General features: G+C 54.3%; 1 long non-coding RNA gene across 1 annotated transcript; it reads left to right on the top strand.

Annotated features, from left to right (window-relative positions):
- Window positions 1-22,663, top strand: LOC144721372 (uncharacterized). The gene is made up of 2 exons (XR_013585890.1): window positions 1-62; window positions 21,353-22,663. It is a non-coding gene; the product is annotated as an uncharacterized LOC144721372 (long non-coding RNA).
- The last annotated feature ends 1,523 nt before the right edge of the window (window positions 22,664-24,186 follow it).

The raw sequence follows: 24,186 nt of genomic DNA, 5'->3' as shown, positions 1-24,186 counted from the left end.
GGCAGGTCCTCCGTGTCACTCGCCCTGATGGAACTCAGCGATCCTCCAGTCTGAAAAAAAAGGTAAAGACGCGTGGCATTGACGACACGAATAGGCCGGCCGCCGATGACCGCACCCACCCGCAACGCTGCCCCGATCTCGTCCCCCGAGCTCGTGAAGCTAAGCAGGTCGTGAGACTGGCTCGTCGTGCGTGTATGGGCAACCAACACCACCAACACCACCGCCACCGTCAGGCACAACAGGTGTTATAGGCTGTCTGCAGGGTTATGTTACCCGCAAGCGGTCGCGCAGCAAAAATAAATAGTTGTACTGTACTGTGGTCCAAAGCCTATGCCCCCCCCTCACCCCACGTTTACTAACCCGTACTGACCAGCGTGGTGAAGTATGGTCTAATGGCTCCCTCCCCCCACCCCTTAAGACCCGCACGGTGTAGGGAGGCCCTTATTCAGCAGTGGATTGACAGGACTGACTGTACATGAGTTTGGAGTGTACACGTGATATATAGAATTGTGGTGTGTCTGTGCATATGAGTGTGGTGTGTGTATATGTAGCCCGCATGCCCAGCCACCGCATGCCCAAGCAGCTTCTGTTTGTTCGGATAGAGGGGGCTAAACAGGCGCGGCACGGGCTAGAGAAGAGATGGAGTGATGTAGTACAGAAGGATGTGGAGCTGAGTGGACTTGCCGATGACTGGTACCAGCGGTGTCAAGATCGGCCTCTGTGGAGGAAGTTTGTGAAGGGCGCTGCTGAGGAGTTGGAGGCAGTCGCCCTTCAGAAACAACGAGGGGGGGGGGGGGCGGAGCGACGCTCACAACAACGAGCGGAGCGCCGGAAGGCTAAAACGCAGAGAGTTGGCATAGTGGGGAGCACAACTGGGGCATCTGCCAGTCATCTCAGTCGCTCAACCCGGAACACCTTGGTCTGTTCCGTGACCTCCTGCCAGCGAACCTTCAACGTGGTTCAAAGTGCACCTAGCCAGGCACATGCGCTGTGGTGACGTCACCGCCACTAAGTGGCGAACGGCGGTTTTTTCAGTTTCATTTGAATGTATTAAGTATAACCCTGTGAGCCATGCGGCTCTTGACTCGGGTGCAACCGCAACGAACAAAATATGAACAAGAAACATCTTAAAGTGACTACACGCAACAGAAAAATCCAGGAAAAAACAGCAAAAGTCTTCCAGAAAAAAACACCGCATTTGTTGTTGGTAGTGCAGCGGTTAAGGCGCTGCACTACCAACAACCCGGCGGTGACCTGAGTTCGATTCCCATTCACGGCCACCAACACCAGACCTGGGCCTCCCCTCGGTCGACTCAGCCTCAAATACGTATACCTAGTGCGGTGTCTAAAACATCGCCACTTGGGAGACAATAGCGGTCGGGCGTGGTGCTGGCCACCCATCCCCTCGTGTGCCGTGCCGGCTAGCAGCACTTGTTCCAACATAGCAGGTTCAGGCTATGCGGGGGATGTCTTTGTTGTCTATTTTTGCATCTTGTTGCTTGTATTTTCCATGACGAAGCTCACGGTAATTGTCGACACGTGCTTCATTGTTCTTGAATTCTAATTGACTCTCCGAGTTGAACATGATTTGTCGAACCGGGTGTGTGACCGTCGGTAAAATGCACGGATGGAGCCCCGGGTAAACACATTCCTGCGGAGGGAGCTGGTAAGAACGTTGGGTTGCTCGGTCAATGGCCAGGGTCAACGGCGGCGTGGTGTATTCCGCAAATGTGGCCGACTGTGAGGGCGGGCACAAGCCGACGTGAGTAGGTTAAACGTTGAGTTGTATAAGGGCACCACGGGGTGACCAGCCCCTCCCCACCCAGCCCCACCCCTCCCACCCCCCACCCAGCCCCTCCTCACCCTCCCCTCCCAGCCCCACCCTCCCCACCCAGCCCCTCCCCACCCTCCCCACCAAGCCCCTCCCTCCCCACCCAGCCCTTCTCCACCCTCCCCTCCCCACCCAGCCCCTCCCTGCACGACGGACGGACACAATAATCCCATGTGGGCTGGTGTAATCAGGAGGTTCCTTCCAGTAAAACTCCCAGAGATGGAGGCGACGTCTCGCCGAGTCGGTGCCAGAGGCGAGGCTCCCCGAGAAGCGGCCACCGCCTCCCACCACAATTTTATTCAAGACGCGTAGAGATACGTAAAGACCCATCGAGATACATAGCGATACGTAGCGACCCTTAAAGACACATAGAGACCCTTAGAGACACATAGCGATACGTTGAAGACAAGCCAATGTAGCGTGGCCAGACAACACAAATTGTCGGTTAAAGGTGAGCGGCCATCAGGTGAGCGGTGATCCGGGTGAGTGTATCCCCTGACCCCCCCGCCTCCAAGTCGCCCATCTCCTGCCCGTCCGTTCCTACGGATCACCGAAACGCGTTGGGCTCACCACGGCCCCCCCCCTCCTCACCACGGCCCCTCCCTCCTCACCCCGCCCCCTCCCTCCTCACCCCGCCCCCTCCCTCCTCACCCCGCACCACTTACCCGGCCTCCCCCTCTTCACCCCCCCCCAAACCACCCCCCCCTTCCCCCGCCCGCCCCGCCGACCATCCCACCCCACGGCACCGACGCCGCCTACGCCAACGCCCTCGTGCTAAAATTATCCATTGGAGGAATTTGTCACATCTCGGTAACTAAGCAGGGGTTGAGTCTGGATAGTGCTTGGATGGGCGACGACCACGCATACCAGGGCGGTATAGGCTACGTTGCTGGGCGGCAAGGGCTCGTAACGCACGAGCCATTGTTGTGCTGTACTTGTATGGGTTCCCATGGCAGGACGGAATGGCAATTTTGTAGCACAACTCCCGCTGTAGCCTTCCCACAACTTGGTACTCGTTTTATGGACCCCGTAGAGATGATAGGGAAGCCGCACGGGCTCACGACCCCACCACGGCCGTGTCTAAGCCGAGAGTTTGTGGACTCGACTCGCAGCCACTTCGCTCACCGTTTCCTCCACCCGTGATGAGGGCGCGGTGTGATCACTCACCGCTCCGTCTCATCCACCACACTGGGCTGAACCACCACCACACTGTGTTCAGTCACATTGCAGGTTACACCCACTCACCCACCCACTCACCCACCCACTCACCCATCCACTCACTCACCCACTCACTCACTCACCCACCCACTCAGTCATCCACTTACTCATCCACACTCCACGCTGCAGGTCACAACACCGCACTCACCCACTCACCCACCCACTCACCCACTCACCCACCCACTCACCCACCCAGTTATCCACTCACTCATCCACTCTCCACGCTGCAGATCACAACACCGCACTCACCCACTCACCCACCCACTCACCCACTCACCCACCCACCCACTCACCCACCCAGTCACCCACTCACTCATCCACTCTCCACGCTGCAGATCACAACACCGCACTCACCTACTCACCCACCCACTCAATCGCCACACTGCAGGTCACCTCACTTCTCTCGCTGCTTCTTCCCTCGCACTGCTGCACTTTGGAATTCCCCATCGCGTCGTCATCATCATCATCGTCGTCTCTGTTCCCCGAGCTCGCATCATAAAAAACCTCGCTCAATTCAAGCAACGCATCGTGCATCGTCCATCGCAACCTTTAATTCGGGGCGCTGTTTGTCGCTGGCCGCTTGACGCTGTTGGTGTGGGCCTCTGGGTGCCTGTGCGCTTAGCTATCGTGACTTTACATAAATATGAAAACAAAGGCTTGGCTTGCCACGCCGTGTTGTTGTTGCTGCTGCTGCTGCCGTTGGGTCAGAGTGGAAGTCGCCGCGGATTTGTTTTGGTCTGAGAAGTGAAACCTCGTGGGTGGGTGGCTGGGGGAATCGAGGAGGGGGGGAGGCAGTCTTTTTTTAAACTTGTATTTCCTTTGTAACCCAAATATAACATTCGTAGACTCAATATAAAAGGTGGAACTGCAGTTCACCGCGTGAGTTCGATTCCCGGCCCACGGCTCGCATCAGTGGCGAGTGATTTCTTGAACCGGTCTTGGGCCCCGCTCGACTTTACCGACCCGCTACTGACCAGCGTGGTGAAGTATGGTCAGACAACAAAACACGCCACGACCCAACACGACGTGGGGAGGCCTTCATCCAACAGTGGATCGACAAAATGTCTATAAATTATTATTATAGCTACCTGTATACCTCCCAGGGATGCGTTCGTGGTGTAATGGTCATCACACTCATTCGATCTCCTGGTGCGGCAGCTGAACAACGCAGCAACTTTTTAATACTTGTCCAGCCAGCGATGTGAATGGGGACAGCCACGGGAGAGTCGATCGGGCGCGTGGTGGCGGGGTAAAGTGTCGGTGACCGCCACCTCTTCCACGACGACCTGGGCGACGTGGAAGGGCCGCCTGCACCCACTACCTGTTACCTTTCACCTGCACTGGGGACATGAGGGGGATGGGGGGAGGAGGCAGGCGGGGGGGGGGCGTTGGGGATCATGAAGAGGCGGGTTTGGGGTGAGGGGGGGAGGGTGAACCCACGCGGTCACAGGAAGGAAGCTCCCCCCTCCCCTCGCCCCCTCTCCATACCAGGTGTGCACCAGGTGTGCTCCAGGTGTGCACCAGGTGTGCACTCGGTGTGCACCAGGTGTGTTCCAGGTGTGCACCAGGGGGGCTGGGGCTGAACCCTGAACCCGCCCCCGACCCCGCCCATCCCCCCTCCCCCAGGGGGGGACGCGGGATTCGTTGGAATGTCAACAGCGCGTGGGCGTCGGAGTCTGTTCCTTTCCCAGAAACGCGGTCATTTGCATGAACCGGTGAGGGCGGAGCGGGGGAGGGGGAAGTGGGGGATGGAGCTAATTTGCATAACAGGGGGGAGGGGCTGCGCAGATATCTAACAAAATATAAAAAGGAAGAATTGGGGCTGAGTGACCCCGCGTGTGTTTACCCCTTGAGGTCGACAAAAGGGAGCACGTGGGCGACCCGTCCACCCGCGTACGCAGCACGTACCGCACTCATAAACACCACGCGCATACCACGAGCGATCATAAACGCGACACACACACAGCGCAGTCGTCTACACATCATGTACACACGCGGCACAATCATACACACTCGACAAAAGATCCTCCCGTGTAACCTTAACGAACTGTGGGTGCAACTGCTGTTAGCGAGCAGCACCTACGAAGGAGCAGAGCACGCCACACCACACCACACGGACACCAACATCGCATCCGTTCCGAGACGGCGACCGTACCCAGTGTGGCCCCTTGACCATCGTGATTCGCTTCGCGGTGGCTCTCCCTTGCACCCCTCGCTGTCTCCCACGAACCAGACCACCCGAGTTCGACTCCAGCTCACGGCCACGAACACCGGTGACGATTACCCGAGCCGGTCGTGGGCCACCGCTAGGTCGACTCAGCCTCGCATGAGTACCTTGTGCGATGCGTAAGCGTCGACAGTGGGGAAACATAGCCGGCCGGGCGTGGTTATGGCCGCATGACCCTCTCGTGCGCTGTGCCGAGTGGGGAGAGGTAGTGGTAGTGGTTAGCGCGCTGCCCTACGAACCCGGCAACCTGGGATGCATCCCCGACCGCAACTTTAAGATCGGTGGCGAATATCTGGAACAGGTCCTGCATCTCTCCTTGGCCGGCTCAGCCTTGGAGACAAAAGGCGTCGTGGGGTCGTGGTGCTGGCCACACCACCTCTTCGTGTCCTTGTCCGGCCTCCATAGGTGCGCGTTAACAGCACTTGCCCCTAAAGTCCGTCAAGGCTATAGGGCGATCTTTGCCTTGTCTCTCTCGCGCTGCTCCGATGTTTGTCCGGAAACTTTAACCGTGCGTCTATTGCCCTGGCAATAAAGGGGGTGCAGAGGAGCGGCGTGGCCTGGCGTTGCCTGGGTACACGTGTCCTGGACTCACAACACAGCCGACACGCACAGCAAAACACACCACGCGGCGAAGTCACATCTGCAGAATGCGGCGTAATCCAACAGCGTACACTGATTGCGTTGACTCGCAAGAAGGGCCGTTGCCCGAAACGTCGCCTATTATATATTTATTTTATAGCAGCATTATTGTGTTGAGAACAAAAATGTAGTTTTACTGCCCGGCAGGAAATCACGTCCAAAGGGCGTTCCGTCTACAAGTGGAGAAAACTATAAACACACTTGGCTGAAAACATCTTAATAAATAGAGCACTGCAGAGTTTGGGAAATTGATCGTTGGTAGCGCCGCGTTTCCCCAGCGATTGTGAGATGCTACATGCTACATGTTACACTAACACATGACATACACTCACGAGATGCATAATAAAGGCGTTTGGGTTAGATCGCGTAAGTATACATGTGTGTCGAAACCCTCCACCACCCGACACAGCCAATGATAAAGGGATTTGTCACGTAAACAAAACGCCAAATAGTTGCTACTTCAGGCCAGCCGGTGTCTTGAAGAGTGAATCCACAACGCGCACAGTCTGAGTCCCGTGACGTTTCGCTGGTAATTACATCCAGTATCATCTGGCCATTTGCCACTATTTCGGTGACAGATCCCTTCCTAAGTGGCTGTGTCGGGTGGTGGAGGGTTTCTAAACTTAAGCGATCTAACCCAAAACACTTTACTATGAATAATATTGGTCGCGAAAGCCCGCGGCGCGTAAATCTCACGAGATGCTTTGCTCGCACACGTTTCGATATGAGGAAGCCACTGAAGCTATGCACTTTTACGCCGAGGTCAAAACACACTTTCTTCAGGACTGCTTTTTGTGTTTCGTTTCTTGTCCTTGCTCCGCACCTCCGACTCGCACGGGTTGGCTACGTACGGTGCGAAAGAAGTCCAACACAGTGCATGCATCGGGCAGTGAGAAAGGAAACACCGCGACACATCTGCAAAGTGCGCAGAGATGCAACGCTCTGAGATTTGACTGTTGGGAAGCAACGTGGGGCTTTGGGTGGCGAGGCTGGCGATTGACACCAGGGTCAAGACTGCTGACGGAACGTCTACCGTGCGCATGTCGCGTGCCTCGGGGTAGTTTTGGGTGACTACGGATGACTCGGGGTGACTATTGGCGGCTGTCGCGTGGCTGGGGTGTGTCTAGAGAGATGTAGGGTGAATATGGATATGTCTGGGTGCGTCTGGAGGTGGTTAGGGCGATTATACATAACTAGGGGTAACTATGGGTGACTATGTATGCTGAACTTCCTTCGCACCGTACTTAGTCCACCTTGCTAATCTGAGGTGCGGTGGAAGGACAAAGAACTGAACACAACAAATGGGTGACTGTGTGTCTCGCGTGGCTGGGTGTGTCTGGAGGTGGTTAGGGTGACTGTGCATAACTCGAGGCTGCAATGTGTGACTGTGCGCGTGTCACTCGTGGAGCTGAGTGTATCCATCTGTGGAGGAGGTGGTTAGGGTGACTGTGGGTTAATAGAATTGACCTGTGGGTGACTGCGGGTGACTGCGGGTGACTGCGGGTGAGTGGGCGCGTGGTGGCCGTGGGTGGCAGGCAGCGAGGGAGGCAGGGCGAGCGAGCGAGTGAGTGAGTCACCCAGGGGGAATGATTCAGTCGTTGAGTCGCATTCCCGCGCTTTCAGCGTCAGCTTCCTCCTCCTCCTGCTGCTGCTGCTGCTCTTTGTGCAGCCACAGCCGCACGTGCTGATAACAACTCAGCACTCGCTCACTCATCAACATGGAACAAAGATCCCCCGTATAGCCTCAACAGGCTGTTGGGGCAAGTGCTGCGAGCGCCAATGAAGGCCAGAATTGCACACGAGGGGGTTGAGTTGTCAGCACCGCGCTCGGACGCCTTTGTCTCCCCAGTGCTTGAGGCCGAGTCGACCTAGGGGAGGCCCGGTACAGGTTCAGATTATTGTCACCGATGTTGGCTGTTGAGCGGAAATTGAAATGGGCTAGATGGGTTCGAAGCGCAATGCGCTAACCACTGCGCCACCGCTCCCCGCACAAAGACAAATACACGCACACACTCCAGCACACTCACACGCACTCACGCATGCTTCCGCACACATGCCACCACACAGACACACTATGAACACACATACTCATTCATATATACTCGCATACACCTACAGATAAAGACATAGATCTCCTTATAGCCTCGACAGACTTTCGGGACAAGTGCTGTTGACGACCACCTTGATGAAGGCCGCCACGGCACACGAGCGGGTGGGTGACCAGGACCACGCCCGACCACCTTTGTCTCCCCAGTGGCGATGTTTACACGCTCATTTGAGGCTGAATCGACCTAGGGGAGGCCGTGAGCGGGAATCAAAAATCGGGTCGCCGGGTTCGTAGTGCAGTACGCTAACCACTGCGCCACCACTCTCTACACGCATACACACACATACACACACACTTTAGCCTAACCCCACGCAACCGGACTGCGTATCTCACCTATACATACTTTCACACACACAAATATATACACATATTCACTCACACATACTCATCTGTATGCTTCCGCTTACATGCCAACATACTGACACACTATAAACACGCTTATTCATATACACTCACGAACACATGCACACACCGTGATACACACACACACACGTAACCACGTGACCACGTGATAACTCATTGAGACTTAACGTGTCTTCTTGATGGGTCTCTTTATACACGGCACGGGGATACACAATCACAAAGTTCACCCCGTATAGCCGAAATAGGCTGCTGGGGCAAGTCTTGTAAGTGAGCACCTATTAAGGGCGGCAATGGTGCAGGACGTGGCGGTATGGACAGCGCCACGCCCGGCCGCCTTTATCTCCCCAGCGCTGCTCTCTACACGCGGGCTGAGTCAACCTACGGGAGACCCAGAACCGGTTTCTAACGTCTCTCGCCACTTATTTGGGGACCGGAAATCAAACTCGCACACACCACAAAGATCCCCCGTGTAGCCTCAACAGACTGTTGGGGCAAGTGCTGTTAGTAAGTAGCCGGCACGGCACACGAGGGGGGCTGGGTGGCCAGCAACACGCCCGGCCGCATTTGTCTCCCGAGTGGCGATGTTTACACACCAGGTACTCATTTGAGGCTGAGTCGACCTAGGGGTTCAAATAATCGTAAGTGGTGGTGCCCGTGAGCGGGAATCGAACTCGGGTGCCCGGGTTCGTAGCGCAGCGCGCTAACCACTGCGCCACCGCTCTCCTAACACAACAACACGCACACACACACACCTGACCACACACACAGGACTTCCGTTTCACCTGAGTTCACACGAAAGCTCACCGCTTCCTCCAACTCACGTCTCCCACACGCGCTGCTGTTCCACACAATGCAGCTGCACCCCACCCCCACCAGCCACCCCCCCCTCCCCCACAATAATAGAAGCCCCGTCCCAACCGCCTCCCGCGTTTGAAGTGGCGAGTACCCGCCCACGACTAAAAATCTGTCCTTCACTCAAAATCACCATCTCTTTCTCTCTCCAGCCACGTAGGGCTTGGTGGGGGGGGGGGCTGGAGGGGGCTGTCACCCCCCCCCCGCCCCCCCTCCTTCTGAAGGCTCAGTCTCCTTCTGCTAATATATCAAACTATACTACGTATTAAAAAAGTTTCGCTGGCTGGCTGGAGGGACGGTCACGTCCAACGGACGCGCGCGGGCTGCTCGTTAAGTAGAACTAAAAAAATGTTGGCACAGTAATTTGTAACATTGCTCCCGTTTTCTCAGGTTTTTTCGGTAAAGTCACGTAGGTAAAACATTAAAAGTAATGAAAGTAAAATAAAACAAAACAAAAATAAAAATAAAATTCACGACGTTTCGGAGGCAACACAAGTCTCCGTCATCAGGTGGGACCGTCACAGCCAGATTAGCTGCATCAAGTGAAGCAATGATTCAAAATGTAATCCCTTATAAGCAAGTTGAAGGGGGGGAGGAGAGGGGGGTGGAGTTCATCAGAATGTGGTAGCCAATGAATGGAACGTATCGGGAGGGAGGGGGGTGGGAGGGGGAGGGAGCCAACAAAACATTTGGCGACGGCTTGGACGCGGCTGCTGCGCACGCCAACACAATGGGCAGAAAGGGGGGAGGGGAGGTCTGATACACATGATAGAACAAAGGAACGAAAATGCCCATGTTTATACCAATGCAGGCTGAAAAATGAAGAGAGTACTGTTAAAAATAACTGGGGATGTTAACACTCGGTGAAGTAAATTAAAATAGTGCCTGTCAGATAAGATGGTCCAAAAAGTGTAATTAAGTCTTTTTTGCGTGGTTAATAACATCTTTCCAGTGATTACTGAGTTTGTACCCATCATCACGGTTGAAATTATGTCTGTGTTTGTATATTTGTATGGCTTCGTGTACAAACCTTTGATGGTAGCCAGGAGGCTTGCAGAGAACCTTGGTCTCGGAAAAGACAATATCATGAGAGCCCGCCGAGTTGTAGCAATGATCGGCAACGGCCGAAGAATCAGTTCTGCCGTGTTTCAGATCTGACTTGTGCTCGCGGACACGATCAGAAACATGACGTTTCGTTTCTCCAATGTAGCAATCACCACAAATGCAACTCAATTTGTAGACTCCAGGATACTGTTTGAGTATCCTGGAGTCGTAGACTCCAGGATACTGTTTGAGTATCCTGGAGTCGTAGACTCCAGGATACTGTTTGAGTATCCTGGAGTCTACAAATTGAGTTGCATTTGTGGTGATTGCTACATTGGAGAAACAAAACGTCATGTTGCTGATCGTGTCCGCGAGCACAAGTCAGATCTGAAACACGGCAGAACTGATTCTTCGGCCGTTGCCGATCATTGCTACAACTCGGCGGGCTCTCATGATATTGTCTTTTCCGAGACCAAGGTTCTCTGCAAGCCTCCTGGCTACCATCAAAGGTTTGTACACGAAGCCATACAAATATACAAACACAGACATAATTTCAACCGTGATGATGGGTACAAACTCAGTAATCACTGGAAAGATGTTATTAACCACGCAAAAAAGACTTAATTACACTTTTTGGACCATCTTATCTGACAGGCACTATTTTAATTTACTTCACCGAGTGTTAACATCCCCAGTTATTTTTAACAGTACTCTCTTCATTTTTCAGCCTGCATTGGTATAAACATGGGCATTTTCGTTCCTTTGTTCTATCATGTGTATCAGACCTCCCCTCCCCCCTTTCTGCCCATTGTGTTGGCGTGCGCAGCAGCCGCGTCCAAGCCGTCGCCAAATGTTTTGTTGGCTCCCTCCCCCTCCCACCCCCCTCCCTCCCGATACGTTCCATTCATTGGCTACCACATTCTGATGAACTCCCCCCCCCCTCTCCTCCCCCCCCTTCAACTTGCTTATAAGGGATTACATTTTGAATCATTGCTTCACTTGATGCAGCTAATCTGGCTGTGACGGTCCCACCTGATGACGGAGACTTGTGTTGCCTCCGAAACGTCGTGAATTTTATTTTTATTTTTGTTTTGTTTTATTTTACTTTCATTACTTTTAATGTTTTACCTACGTGACTTTACCGAAAAAACCTGAGAATATGAATCATTGCAGTCACGAAAGCTTCAAATCTAGAATTGCTCCCGTTGCTTAATAGTACACACGTTTGTCCTATTAGGCAATGGGATAATCTGGCGTTGGCAAGAAAACGCGCTGGAATGGCATCAATGGGTTTGGCCGTGGTGAACTCTCTCTCTCTGTGAACTCTCTCTCTCTCTGGGTCATAAAGCGGTGGGCGGCGGAGGTGAGAGCCCCAGCAGAACGCATCGATCGATACCCATTCTGTGCATCGTTTCACATCATACTACGTTAGAAACACAGTTTTGCTGGCTGGCTGGCTGGAGAGAGGGGGGAATCACGACCAAAGCATGTGCGGGCTGCTGGTGTGCAAAAAAAAGGTATAACAGGAAGAGTGTCGTCATCTCCTCCACCTCCCTCTTTTAAGCAAAATCATGCTACAGGGATGACTGCATCCGTCTCTTCTTCCTCCTCTCCCAAGCCCAGGTACACAATAGTATCACATTCTCGCTTCTGACAGCTTCCGTCAGCTGGCACCCGACAGGTTCCTGCAGGTTTGAATAGGGTCCAAGGTGAATCTGGCTCTCTCCCCCTGTCCACACGAGGACACGCTGTACCGCGTTATTTTTAACTTAACAATCAGGATTTGTATTTATAAGGAGCCCTTAAACAATGGCTCTCAGAGCGTCATTCAAGTAAAGGTGGAAAATAGACGAGACGCAACCGGCGAGAGAGACTCAGGATACAGCGGGAGAACCAGCGAGAGAGGAGGCGGCCGTGTTAAACACGTGGAGGGATATTCGGCATCGACCGCGAGTCTCTGACCTCCAAGGGCTGTGGACTCCAGAGGGGCTGGGCGCCGCGCGGACAAAAGCGCAATTACCCTTGCAGGGTCGACACGTGGACCCCTCCAGCCCCCTCCACCGCCCCACCGGCACACCCCTTCCATCGCTACAGAGCTACAGCGCAGTAGGAGAGCGATAGAAAAGATTTGACGCGACAAGCCGATGGTCAGCACGCAGATCAGATCATACCATTGGTGTCAGCACCATCACTACATGGTCCAGCAGGTGGTCCTGCTAGGTCCCTGCGTGCAGTCAGAGCCGGCCCTATAGGGTACGGCGAATCGGGGCAGCCGCCTCGGGCCCCGCGCTTTGGGGAGAGGGGCGCTTCTATGTCATGGTGTCAGACGTTTGTGTTTAGTTTGTTGTCCTTCCCCCGCACCTCCGATTATCACGGTTGGCTACGTACGGTGCGAAAAAAGTTCAACATACATACAACTGTAATACTTCCGGTTTAGTTTGAAGGTGTGGGGGGGGGGGGCACCGGGGGCCCACCCAGTGGGATTTGTCCCGGGCCCCGCACGCCTCGTATGGACGGCCCTGCGTGCAGTGCAGGTGTGATGTGCAGGTGTGAAGTGCAGGTGTGAAGTGCAGGTGTGATGTGCAGGTGTGATGTGCAGGTGTGATGTGCAGGTGTGATGTGCAGGTGTGATGTGCAGGTGTGATGTGCAGGTGTGATGTGCAGGTGTGATGTGCAGGTGTGATGTGCAGGTGTGATGTGCAGGTGTGATGTGCCTGCCACGGGCAGGCATGCACCCTAAATGCTGACAATGGCACGTCACGCCGGTGATTACAAGCCCATGGGCTGCACAGGAATCTAGCAGTGCCCTACCATTATTGGTAATCCGGCCCATTCCTTGCAATCACTCCCACCAAAGTGCTTTCGCCGTGACTCACTCGGGCAAGGGACATCCAATAAGATGGCTTTAGCCCCAAGGGGGGCCAGTTTAGCCAACACTCGGCACAGGAGGTCATAGTTGGCATCTGACTCATCGGCCTCGTATGCGGATCCTCCACAGATGTTTGTCTTCGATGGGAGTCTAAGACGCCACCACCACCATTCCGTACCTCCGGTAAAGAGGGAGGAGAGCACAAGGCAGCCCGGGAATCATGGCCTCCCACACCTCCCCGCCACGTTCCCAGCTCCCAATCATTCTTCCATTCTGAAGAAGAGCCACTCCGTGTTGTTTGATTGTACGCCGCGTGGGGCAATCTGGAAGCACGTGGAGCTGCTTCTGCGCGTCTCCTACAGCCGAGGCGTAGCGAATTCCAACAGCACAGAATCATCTGCTTTATTGACCTGGCCAATGATACCACCATGAGGCCAGCGCTTTGGGGGGGGGGTCTATGACATTCTGCTAATGACTATATACGGACCTTCATTTGTTGTAAATATCTGGTTGAAGCTACGTGGCCGGGAGTCGGAGCTGCTTCCTGTTGGCCTTGGGGTGCGACAGGGATGACCTCTATTTAACCGATTTTGGAAGCCTCTCATGGCTGTACTAGTGAAGCGTCTATCTGGTACAAATGCAATCGGACCTTGATTGATGCCCCGGGTGCAGCTAAGGGATGTTATGTATGCTGGTGAATCTGGCAATTGCTGCTCACTCCGAGCCGTGACGCCCACAAGAACGAACGGGGCGCCGGGCGGATAAAACGCAGCGAGGTGACACAGAGCGAATCGCTGGCAGGCGGTGCGTCTGCCAGTCATCTCAGTCAGTCAACCTGTAGCACCTGGGTCTGCCCCGTGACCTCCTGCCAGCGCGCATTCTACACCACTTCACGTAGCGTCACCAAAGTGCACCTATCCTGGCACAAGCGCTGCGGTCCCGTACCTGACACTTTGTTGCCAATGGGAATGATTGCTGTTGACAGTTGTGCGAACGTAGTTGATGTGCTTTTGGTGTTGGTGGTTTATATTGTGATTGCAATAGTGGTTGAAATCAATATATAGGACTGTAAATAAAAAAGGTTGTTAGAGGAGGGGAGGCTGGAGAGGAGTGGACTGACGAGCATGAGGGCTAGGCTGTAGAGGAGGATGCTGTAGAGGAGAATAGACTGAAGATGAATAGACTGTAGAGGAGGAGGCTGTAGAGGAGTGGAAGCTGTGGAGGAGTGGACTGAAGAGGAAGAGGGATAGTCTGTGGAGGAGGAGGAGGCTGCAGAGTTCGGCTGGAGCCGTGATTAATGTCGCCTGTCAGCCCCGTCTAGACGCCAGGCGGAGAGACACCACGCGGCGGCCTGGTGCACAGTGACCGTGACACGCGCACTCGCACGGAGAGATACAGACACAAAGATCCCCGTGTAGCCTTTCACAGACTTTTGGGACAAGTGCTGTTGGTGAGCACCTTATGAAGGTTGCCACGGCGCACGAGGGGGTAGGAGGTGGCCAGCAAGACGCCCGGCCGCCTTTGTCTCCCGAGTGGCGATGTTTACACGCCACACCAGGTACTAATTTGAGGCTGGTTTGACCTTGGGGAGGCCCAGGACCGGTTCAGAAGATCGAGACTGATATTGGTAGCCGTAAGCGGGAATCGAACTCGGCTCGTCGGGTTTGTAGCGCAATTCTCTATCGGCTACAATTACAGCTCCATTCGTGTATGTGTGTGTGTACACAGGGTGGCCAGCACCATATCCGGCCGCCTTTGTCTCCCCAGTGCTGATTTTGACGCACACATACACTGGCGCACACCCACACATAATTAGGGACAGAGGTAGCCACACAGACAGTGTCGCAGTCACACACACAGCCTAGCCCGCGTCCCTCAACACACACACGCACACGCGCGCGCACTCAGAGGCCCTGCAGTCAGCACGCATACCGCTGTCGGTGCCAAGGTTTGCTGATGCCAGGCATGCTGGTGCCAGGTATGCTGGTGCCAGCCTTCTGCTGCAAGATGATTGATTGCTTGAGTGGTTGGGTGATCGGCTGAGTGGTTGGGTGAGTGACCGATCGATGGGTTGGTTGATTTGGTGATTGGTTAATTGGTTGATGTGTCAATTTGGTGACTGGTTAATTGGTTGATCAGATGATTGGGTGATTGATGGATTTGGTAAGTGATTGGGTGATTGGTCAATTGGATTGCCAAGCGATGGGATGATGGGTACATTTTTGATTGGTTAATTTGAATATGTATGAGTGAGTGGGTGATTACTTGGCTAATTAGGTGTTGTTTTTAATACATTTATTGTTCGATTGCGAGATTGAATGTTTGGGTAACCGGTTGAAGGTTTAGTTTATTGATCCGGTGCTGATTGAGTGGTCAGTGTGTGTGATTGTTTGACCACGTGCCTGACGCGACTAAACCCTGCAGCACTGCGATACTAAGTGGCCCGGCTCAAACAAACACAACGATCCCTCGTAGAACCATCGAGGGTGTGGATCATTCAGCACCACGCCCGGCCGCCTTTGTCTCCCTAGTGTTGATGTGTCCACGCAGCACAACTGTACTCACTGCAGGCCGAGTCGACCTAGGGGAGGCTCAGGACCGGTTGAGATTATCGGCACCGCTCCCCATAATGCAGCTACGTACACTCCCACACATACATACATATGTACACACACACATATACACACATTCATACACACTCAAATGTATGCTTCCGCAGACATGCCAACATCCTGACACGATATAAATACACATACTCATTCGTAAAAACTCGCATACACCTACAGATAAAGATCCACCTATAGCCCCAACAGAATTTCAGGACAAGTGCTGTTGGTGAGCACCTTATGAAAGCCACCTCGGAACACGAGGGGGTGGATGACTAGCACCACGCGCGGCCGCCTTTGTCTCCCCAGTGAGGATGTTTACACAATCGTTATGGAGGGCCTATGAAGGCCAGGCACAGGGAGATGCTGTGGTCAGCATCACGGCCGCAGAGACCTTTCTCTCCAAGGCGGAGCCGACCTATGAGAGATGCAGGACCGGTTCAGATATTCGTCACCGATCTTATAGCTGCGGTTGAGAATGCAACCCATGTTACCGGGTTCGTAGGGCAGAGCGCTAACCACTACCGCTCCCTCCACTGGGCTGAACACACACACGCACGCGTCACTGCGGTTTGAATTTTGTCCCGCACCCACGTAACCTGGAATGTGATTGACCCACCCTTTGTTGAACCCAAGCCTCCCTTGCGCAAGAAGAGACTCGGCGGCATTGTACAGGCCCCTTATGGGAAGCGCTCTGCAGCGTTACACCACGGGATGGTTACACCACAGCGCAGGAGATATCGTACCACGCGTCATGGGATGGGCGCGCGGTTTCGCAAGCTCCGGGTAAAGAGAATTGTCCAAAATTCGTGGGTCCGGGTTCCATGAGACCACGTGCCACGGGTGTGGATTTATGGTAGTATTTGTTCCATGAGTATGAGTCTCATGAGACTGGATTCTGTGGGTACGGGTTCCATAGGATCTGGTTACATGTGTGCGGGTTTTATGTGGTCTCTAAATTAACTTTGCATTTTATTTTACCAGGTAAGGCCCACAGAGCTCTTTTTCAGAAGCGACCTGGCCAACGAGAAGTGCCTGTCACATGGACATTTAGAGCAGCCAAATACTCTGAACGCGTGGTGATGTTGATTACACTGGTCACCACACTTTTTCTGGCATAAGATATTCCAACGGTTTTAAGGTAATTTTGGGGTGCTGATTTCAAATCACATCAGGTTTTTGAGATATCAAATATTGCATTTTCAATAAAAACTGCTGAAGAAAAATATTAAATAAATGCGGATATCTACATAAAATTCTATTATAAACACACTATAGTCACTGACTCGCAACAACTTGCAATCATAAGTGACAGAGTTAATTTCGGGTAAAATGAAAATGGGGTATGCCGATAGCATACAAATGAGATGTGATAGAGCAAATCTGAGATTAGATTTGGAATCAGCACCCTGAAATTAGTCTAAAACAGCTGCAAAAGTCCAGGCCAGAAAAAAATGTTTTTTTTGTTGACCAGTGTTATAAATGTGGAGGGAAAACCGGAGGACCCGGAGAAAAATCCACGCGACCACGGAGAGAACATGCAAACTCCAAATATACGGCCGTCAGAGTTGGGATCGAACCCACGACCACATGTATATCAGGCAAGGTAGTTGACGTCTCGCTACCGCAGCGCCCATGGGTACGTTTCGTTAAAAGGATACGGGTTCTATGAGACTGGATTCCAGGGCACGTGTTGCATGGGGTCGAGTTGCATAGGTGCGAGGCTCCATGGGTAGGGGTTCGATATGGTCGGTTTGCATGACACTGGGTCCCATGACATCGGGTGCCAAGGAGAGAGGGGGGTCTTCCAGTCTCCGAGAGGCTTGGCTAGCGCAGGGATCGAAACCCAAAATAACCTCAATATTTCAAGAGCCGCAAGGCAGTCGTCAAATAGCCACACACGGCTCGGGAGCCGCAGGTTGTCGACCCCTGGGTGAGCCGGACAAGAACCCGTGCGTTCCACCTTCAGCGGTGCTAGAAGTCGCTGTCAGTGACGCCCCCCCCCGCCCCCATTAGCATCTCGCCACCCCCAGCCCCCCGCGCGCGACTTTAGAGTCGTCCGGGGAGCTGAGTCAGCCCAGACGTCGCGCGCTCGGGATCGATTTTTATTCCTCGTCCACGGTGCAGGGGGCGAGCTCAGCACTGTCCCCCCCTCCCTCTTCCCATAGACCCCCCCCCTCTTCCCATAGACCCCCCCCCTCCGGCCGCTGCCGCCATGGGAGGGGGGCAAGAAGGGAGGGGGTCAGTGTCCGTGCGTCAGGGTCACGGCGCGAGACGGGCGATGACGCGGTCACGTGACGATCACGCAGCATTCCTGTCGACGTGGACACTCCCATGGCCCCGACTTCTCACATGACCACGAACCCGAGCCCTGACGTTATCATTAACTCCGTCCTTATTACTGATCCTAACACGAACACTGCCCCGACCTGATCCCTAACAACAGCACTCGGCTCTCACATCTAAACCCAACACGAGTCGCCGACTCAAACTCTACCCCTAGCTCTAACACGAGCCCTACAATTAACCCCAACACAAGTCCCAAACCTAACGCTAGCCCTAAAACTCTTCCCCAAACCCAACACTACCGCACCCTCCTAACACGATCCCTATCACTAACCAATACCCCCCATTCGCCACGAAGTGCCGGTGATTATCACGGCGCCTGTGCCAGGCCAGGTGCACTTTGAGGCCACGTGGATTGTCGAAGGTTCGCTGATAGGAGGTCGCGTGACAGACCAAGCAGGTGCCATGGATTGACCGACTGAGATGACTGGCAGATGCACCACCAGCTGCACCCCCTACTGTGCCAACTTACTTAATTTTATCCGCCCGGCCCTCCGCTCGTCTGCCCTCCGTTGCTGCTAAAGGGCGACTGCCTCCAACTGCCCAGTCGCAGCGCCCTTCACGAGCCCCCTCCACACTATCCACTACCCCGAGCTCTATCGCCAACACTGGCACTTGTTCCCTAAGCCCACCCTCAGTCCGTCTCGCGGCCCCTCTCCCTCTCTCCTCCGCACGTGGTCCTGGACCCCTGCGGGCCTCTTCCCCCACCCCGCTATCCTCGCCCCATGCCTCGCCAAGGTCACGTCCTGCGAGCGGCACTGCTGATTGGAGTCAGGAGAGAGACGAGGGAGGGCCACCGCGCACTCACAAAGGCGCGAGTGTTTGTGGGTCTCATCGTGGCTAATCACGCGGGTGGCGTCACCACAATTAAAGCCATTACGAGCCCATTGCTGGGGAGGGGGCAGTAGGAGGGTGCACGGAGGGGGGGGGGGAGATGCGGGGTGTAGCTGTGGGTGGGTGGGGGGGACTGTGCAGACAGATCAGCGGGGTCGTTGTTACGTAACCCAGAACACGAGCAGATGCCATCACTCAGCACCACCGCCACTGTCAGCTGACGAGGGCTGCGGCGCATTCGTAATGAATGTTGCGCGCGATATCAATCCACTGCTGGATGAAGGCCCCCCACCCCCAATGTGGTGTCGGTCTTCGGAGTAGTTTGACCATACTTCACCGCACTGGTCAATGCGGGTTCGTGAAGGGAGGTGAAGCCCCACGACTGGTCTCTATATAGACTGCATGTGCATGTGTGTGTATATACTGTATGTCACTCGCTCACTCATGTTGACTCTGGCCGGGCATCGAACTCAGGTTGACGGCTTTATGACAGGAGTGTGCCACCGCTCAAATGAACACCCCCTCCCCCTCCCGAACACGCACACACAAATATTGCCGCCTCGTTTGCATTGTTTGTGGTTACCCTGGTCTTGTTTGGATAAAGTGATTCACTTCGTTCACCTAATTTGCATTCAATTTCCATGTTTTTATTTTTTTGAAAATTTAAAAGATTTACACACACACAGGCAAACTCAACACATTAGCCTTAAAAAATATATATATATATCACGGGCGACGTTTCGGGCAATGGCCCTTCTTCAGAGAACACACAGAGGCCAAAGAGAAAACAAGAGTGGAGAATGAGACTTGGACTCTAGACCCTACACCTTGGATCCCCGATGAGAATTACAATTTAAAATATGTGGCCCGATTCCCAGTTTTTTTTATTATATTACCTAATAGTAGCAGTTAGATAACAGTCACGGTTGGATAACCTGCGCACATTGCCAGCCAAAACGATCGAATTGGATCGACTCGTCGATTCATCGCCACTCTCCCGGGTGACTTTGTTGTTATATAACACGGTTGCTGAGCAACAGCGGCCAGAGGACCACAAAAAACATCAAGCGGCCAGCAAGAAACAGCACTACTCTGGACGTCGCAACAGATAAGAGTGTAACACGCGTATTGAATTGAGCGGGGTTATTTATGATACGAGCCTGGGCAGGACGAGTCGGAGAGGGAATTACGAAGCGGTGCAAGGCGAGAAAAGACGCCGAGAGGGGAGTGAGGTGACCTGCAGTGTGGCGGTGAGTGGGTGGAAGAGTGCCTTGTTGTGACTTGCAGTGTGGTGAGTGGGTGAGTGCGTTGTTGTGGGTGGATGAGTGAGCGGGTGGGTGGGTGAGCGAGTGGGTGGGAGGGTGAGCGAGTGGGTCGGAGGGTGAGCGAGTGGGTGGGTGGGTGAGCGAGTGGGTGGGTGGGTGAGCGAGTGGGTGGGCGAGCGAGTGGGTGGGTGGGTGAGCGAGTGGGTGGACGGGTGGGTGAGTGAGTGGGTGGGTGGGTTTGTGGGTGGGTGTGTGAGCGAGTGGGTGGGTGGGTAAGTGAGCGAGTGGGTGGGTGGGTGTGGGTGGGTGGGTGTGTGAGCGAGTGGGTGGGTGAGTGGGTGGGTGAGTGGGTGAGCGAGTGGGTGGGTGAGCGAGTGGGTGGGTGGGCGAGCGAGTGGGTGGGTGGGCGAGCGAGTGGGTGGGCGGGGCGAGCGAGTGGTGGGTGAATGAGTGGGTGGGTGAGTGGGTGGGTGAGCGGGTGGGTGAGCGGGTGGGTGAGTGGGTGGGTGGGTGAGCGAGTGGGTGGGTGATTGAGTGGGTGGGTGAGTGGGTGGGTGAGTGTAACCTGCAATGTGGTTCAGCCCAGTGTGGTGGATGAGATGGAACGGTGAGTGGTCACACCGCGCCCTCATCACGCGTGGAGGAAACGGTGAGCGAAGTGGCTGCGGGTCGAGTCACAAACTCTCGGCTTAGACACGGCCGTGGTGGGGTCGTGAGCCCGTGCGGCTTCCCTATCATCTCTTCGGGGTCCATAAAACGAGTACCAAGTTGTGGGACATCTGCAGAGCGGTTGAACACAGCACGGATGAGACAATGTTTTGGGAAGCTTGGGGTGGCCTTGATCCAGCAGTGGATTGATCACGGCTGATAATGATGATGATGATGCTGAATCCCCTGACCGACCATCCTGTGCTATTTGTCTCGGCTTACCTAAACACTCGAGGAGTCGGGGCTTGGATGGAGGGATGGGGGAGGGTGGGTAGATGGGAAGTTGGGGTGCAAGGAGATTATTGCTACTTGGAGGGGGGGGGAGGTCCCTAGTGCGGTGGTGGGAGGCTCCTCGTGTCTGGACCTCAAACAGGGTCACACGCGGACTCCTACCCACGTGCAGCCTCGCGTGACCCCCACCCTCCCCCCCTTGTTCTTGACAGACAACAAAGGGCAGCGGCACGGCACCCGCACGAGTCGGCGCGCCGGGGACCCCGTGTCCCTCGGGGACCGGACAGAGCCGGAGCAGACTCCCGACCCCCGTGGACGGCGCGTCCGACACCCCGCCACGCGGTCGCCACGCTCTCAGCACGCCCGTGTCACCCTCAACACCTCCCCACCCCCCACCCCACCGCTTGCAACACCCGGCACAGCGCCGTGATGAAGGGTTCGCTGCTGTTTCGCTCACGAGCCACGTGCCGCGTGCAGCTCCACGGAGGATTCCTAGAATGCATGGGCAGGTGGTGATTATGGCGGTGGTGGTGATGATGGTGGTGGTGGTGATCATAGAGATATAATGGTGGTGCTGATAATGGTGGTGCTGATGTTGATGACAAAGGTGGCGTTGATTTAAAATTATGGAGATAATGATGATGATGCTGGTGATGATGATGATAATAATAATAGTGGTGATAATTGTGATGATGCTGATTGTGCTTATGATATTGGTGATGGTGGTAATGGTGATGATAATGATAATAGTGATGGCGATGATGAGGTTGATGACAATGGTGGTCTTCTTGGTTCTTTCGATAAAGTCACGTAGAAGGGAAATAATAAAATAATAAAAATAAAACATAATAAAATAATTCTCACGACGTTTCGGCCACAACGCAAGCAGCCGTCCTCAGGTGAAGAACAGGTTTGTCTTTCCGACCAAGAAGATGAATCCCTGCAGTCACGAAAGATTTAAATCGAGACAATGGTGGTGATGATAACTGTAATGGGTGATGTTCATGATAGCGGTGGTAATGATAATTGTGATGATGATGGTGATGCTGGTGATGATGGTGTTGAATGTTTATTTCCAGGTCTGCTTCAACATCTCCCGCTCACGCCCACTCGTGCCGCCAGCGTGCAGAGCGGTGGCGCAGCGGTTAGCTCGCCCTCACGGCCACCAACACCAGTGACGATTAATTATCTGAACCAGTTCTGAGCCTAGCTTAGGTTGACTCAGCCTCAAATGAGTACCTGATGCAACGTGGAAAAACATTGTCACGGGGGAGACAAAGGTGGCCGGGTGTGGTGTTGCCCCCCCCCCCCGGCCCCTCGTGTGCCGTAGCGGCCTTCACTGGTGCTAAGAGCACTTGCCCCAACAATCTGTTTAGACTATACGGGGGATCGTTGTATGGGTCATATTTATTGCATGCATTCAAACTATATCCGTCACAGATGAAACGTGTGCTTTCATCTGTGAAAAGGAGCTTGATCGCTCATCGGATGCCTCTTGAGTCTCAATAAAGATTCTGATTCGCTGTACGCGTGCTTTTTTTGCTATGAACGTGTTAAATGCCAGCCTGGACAACCTTTGCCAAACGAGATGTTCCATCTCAAGGGATTATCCAGATGAAATATTGAAAAACCCCAACAAAATATCCACTGCTGGATGAAAGCCTCGTCAGGCCGCGTCACCAACGCCGATGGCGCGTTCACGATGCATCTCCCAGAGAGCTCCGACACACGAGCGGATTTCATCGCTCCCCCCCCCACCACCTCCTCCTCTAGGCTGCTACTCCGTCACCAGTCTCGCCCACCATCCCTTCCCGGCCACGTGTCTAGCACGACAAGTCCACCAAACCCCACTGGTTGGGCCTCACAGTCGCTTTCCGTTCGCTAATCTCGCGGGTCGCGGGTTGCGCGATCCGCGTGCTCCTCACCGCTCCTCCAGAACTTCGGTGTCTCTGTGCAATTGACAAACACGCGTCACCACCACCACCACGAACGTTTACGCAACGTTCAGCGGTGGTTTCCATTGACTTGGTTATCCAGGATGGCCACGCTGAATCGTCGGACTCTCTTTTTTCAGAGGGGGTCCTGCTGCTGCTTCATAAGAGTCTTTATTTGAAGATGTTTTCAGCGCAATTTAGTGATTCGGTCATCATTATTCGTATTACTATATTAATTAGAAGTAAACCGGAGCACCCTGGAAAAATCCCCACGCCATGCGCGAGGGGGCAAAAACATCCCCGTACAGATGGAAACAGATGGAGATTCGTCTACCCTTGCTGTGCCGCCTTCTCCTGGCGAGCCAGGCTACGGCTCCCCGTCGACGCCCACTGGAAGGGAGTTTCCCAACCTCTGTGTGCGGTGAGCCACCAACCCTCGCTGCTGACTGTGCAGGGCCGCATCACAGAAAGCCACGTGCAGCGTGGTCACCGCCACCACCTCCACCACCACTACCACCGGGCCAGATTCACTCTCCATCTCTTGAGGCACGGGGAGGGCGATGATGCGGCCACCCGTCCCACGAGTGAAGGATGCGGCATGACCTCCACGTGCTACCGAGGAGCGTGCGTCGCATCAACCTGCCCCGCACGGACATCTGTTGCTAGAGGCGTGCCACTGTCGCCTCCTCCTCCTCCTCTGAGCTACTCACGAGGAAGCCACCGTGGTGAGAATCGCGGGACTCGAGACGTCCCGTGGTGAGCTCTTCCAGTCATGCGGAAGTCGACGACGGAGTGGAGTCACGCACTCATCATCATCATCGTCGTCGTCGTCACCGCCATCGTCGTCGTCGTCACCGCCATCGTCACAATTCGCACCGCTGTCCTCGCGACAAAGAAATGCATTCATGGCTATCATCAATATTGTGGGGGGGAGGGGGGGAGATAGTTGGGCTAGGGGAGAAGGGCCAACGTGGCAAACTAAAACGGAAAGAACTCGTGATCTCTAAGCCACCAAGCACACGGCGGTGGTGATGATGATGAGGAGGAGGCGTACCTCGGGAAGTCACTGAAGGCGCACCGGGATCGATGTCACGAAAAGCACGTGCGTCAAA

Source organism: Lampetra planeri, chromosome 11 (assembly GCF_965212315.1).
Source record: "Lampetra planeri chromosome 11, kcLamPlan1.2.h2, whole genome shotgun sequence".
NCBI classification, from domain to species: domain Eukaryota; kingdom Metazoa; phylum Chordata; class Hyperoartia; order Petromyzontiformes; family Petromyzontidae; genus Lampetra; species Lampetra planeri.
Note: the sequence above shows the minus strand (reverse complement) of the source record. Positions and strands in the feature narration are given on the sequence as shown.